At 62.6% G+C, this 2560-nt stretch overlaps 1 non-coding gene across 1 annotated transcript; it reads left to right on the top strand.

Moving 5' to 3' along the window:
• Window positions 1-2168: 2168 nt before the first annotated feature.
• Window positions 2169-2253, top strand: TRNAR-UCG. The gene has a single exon. It is a non-coding gene; the product is annotated as a tRNA-Arg (tRNA).
• Window positions 2254-2560: the final 307 nt, after the last annotated feature.

Genomic DNA, 2560 nt, shown 5'->3' with positions numbered 1-2560 from the left:
CGGAAGCCTCTTCCCTCCAGCTTGTGGACATGGGGGACCTCCAGCTCCCAGGTAGAGACCCCCCCCCAAAACCTGGTTCCAGCAGTCATTTTTGTGTCCAGGAGGAAATGCAGAATGAAAAAGAAGGGGAGCAAAAATAAATGGGAGAGGGTATGTGGGGGGCTCAGCAGACCCCAGAGACGTAGGGGTGGGGGGGGGGGGGCTTCGCTGGGCACCTGCAGGGACCAGACAGGCCAGGGCAGGCCAGGATATGGTTTCTGGCGTGAATTCCCCAGAAAAACAGCACCCACCTGGTCATTTCTGAAAAACAGACCTCTAAGAAGGGGCCTTTTAAATCCGGAAGCACGAAGTTGGCGGCACGTGCAGGGGGGAGGGGTCACCATCTGAGCTACAGCCCCCACCCCCACCCCCTCGGCGGGGCCACCCCTCTATACTCGGGTCTCTCCTCCCTTGCTGGCTGCTCTATAAAGTGCTCGCTCCGTGACTTCTGCTCAGGGTCCCCGCCCAGCCTGGACCCCGGGTCCGCGAGGCCTCCGGGCGCGCAGCCGGCAGCGTGGACGCGGTCCCCGACCGTCCGGCTGACCGCGTGGACGCGACTGCGTGCGGCTCCCCGCCCGTTGCCGCCCCTCTTTCCCGGGAGGTCGCGGAGGCCGAGCGAGGCCCAGCCCACGAGCCCCGCGGGGGACTGCTCCCCCTCCCCCCCCAGGACTCTCTGGGGGCCCGTCACTTCCGGGGGGCTGCGGCCTGAGGGGCGGCGGTAGGAGGGGACAACGCACTTCTGGGCCCCTGGCCGAGCCGCTGGTGGCGGAGCCCGCCGGCCAGGAGGAGCAGGTTCCTTTGTGGCCGCCCTGGGGCTGGAGAGCCAGCCCCCATTACAGGGCTAACAGTGACACCTGCAGTTTAACGCGCCGCATGTCACGCTGGCCGACAGGCGCCTGGGAGAGGCCTCTGGCCACCACATCACCACCCCCGGGGGGCCTGCAAACCGGCCAGGCTGGCCAGGGATCCCCAGGGAGGGGGTGAGGTGACTCAGTTCTCCAGGCCTGGTGAAGGAGCCAGGGAGGCTGGACACCCACCTGCTGCCCCCCACTTCTCAGCTCTGAGCCTCCAGAACCCAGGATGGCGCTTCTGGTCTCCCCCACGACCAGCGCCCCAGCAGGCCGCCCTCCGCCACCCATCTGGCAAGCCAAGGCCAGAGGTACTTGCTGGGCCGGGCAGCAGCCGCCGCCAAACACCCATTTCACAGATAAGGAGACTGAGGACCACAGAGGGGAAACGGCTTGGTCAAGGTCACCCAGACAAATGGTATCTAAGTCTGGTCTCCAGCCTCTGACCACAGAGCAGCGCTCGGGACTCCCGTGGGCCCCTCGACTTCCGATGTGGCCACCGCGGGAAAACGCACATGGAGCCTTGTCAGGGGTGTCAATCTCTGCCATCACCCGCTGCCCCCCGCCCCTCCGCGCGCACACGCGCACGCACACGCACACGCACACGCACACGCTGCGTGAGGGCGCCGGGCCAAAGGTGAATCGCTTCTGCTTCTCTGAATCCAGCGCCCGGCTCCACTGCCGCCCGTCCGCGCCTTCGCAAGAGTCTGAGCCAGGACCCGGGGAGCTGGGAATGAAAATGAAGCGTCGCAAAGATTTCTTTATAACTTTTCTCAATATTCTGCTGATTGCTAGCTCAGTAGCAGATGTGGTATGCTTAATGATGCATAGACAAGAAGCAGCCCCTAATCCCTAAATGAACTTCTTATCTCTAAATATATACAGGGGAAGCTATATAAACTCCATTAGCCCCTCCGCTCTTCTAGCTATCCGAACTGAGGAGTGGAGGGAGAGTGGCCACCCAGGAGACCTGGCAGGGGCGCGGATGGAGGGCAGCGCACGAGCCGCGGCGCCCACCGCCTCCTCCGGGTGACCAGCGGCCCGACTTCCCGGCCGTGTCCACAGAGGGATCTGACGGGTTTCCCCGGAAAGGAGCTTCGCTGGTGTCTACAGCAAAAGCGGTAACATCCTGCACCAGCCAAAATCCTCGCCGTTGATTTGTTTCCCGTTAAAGGTGCCGAGATGATCCCCTCGGGTTGGCTTTTCTTCCTCATCTCGGCCTCTGCAAGATATACACCTGTGGCAAGATCCAGCAAGGTATTAAAACCGAATTCGTGGGGCGCCCGGGTGGCTCAGTCGGTTGAGCGTCCGACTTCGGCTCAGGACGTGACCTCGCGGTTCGTGGGTTCGAGCCCCGCGTCGGGCTCTGTGCTGACGGCTCGGAGCCCGGAGCCTGCTTCGGATTCCGTCTCCCTCTCTCTCTGCCCCTCCCCCACTTGGGCGCTTTCCCTCTCTCCCACTCTCCAAAAAATAAACGTTGAGAAAGACAAGGATTTTTAATTAAAAAATAAAAACTGAATTCTTGACCGAGGGAGTTCCAAGAGCACTGGCCCTGGGCCTTCTTCACTGTGTGAAGGGGCCAGGGACCCCTCAGGGGCCAGTGGGGACAGACATGAGCTCCAAGTGCACATGTGTGGCAGAGGCAGACCCTGGGCCACAGGGACACGGACCCT

This window comes from Panthera leo, chromosome B3 (assembly GCF_018350215.1).
Source record: "Panthera leo isolate Ple1 chromosome B3, P.leo_Ple1_pat1.1, whole genome shotgun sequence".
NCBI classification, from domain to species: Eukaryota; Metazoa; Chordata; class Mammalia; order Carnivora; family Felidae; genus Panthera; species Panthera leo.
This window is presented reverse-complemented; position numbering and strand designations above follow the sequence as displayed.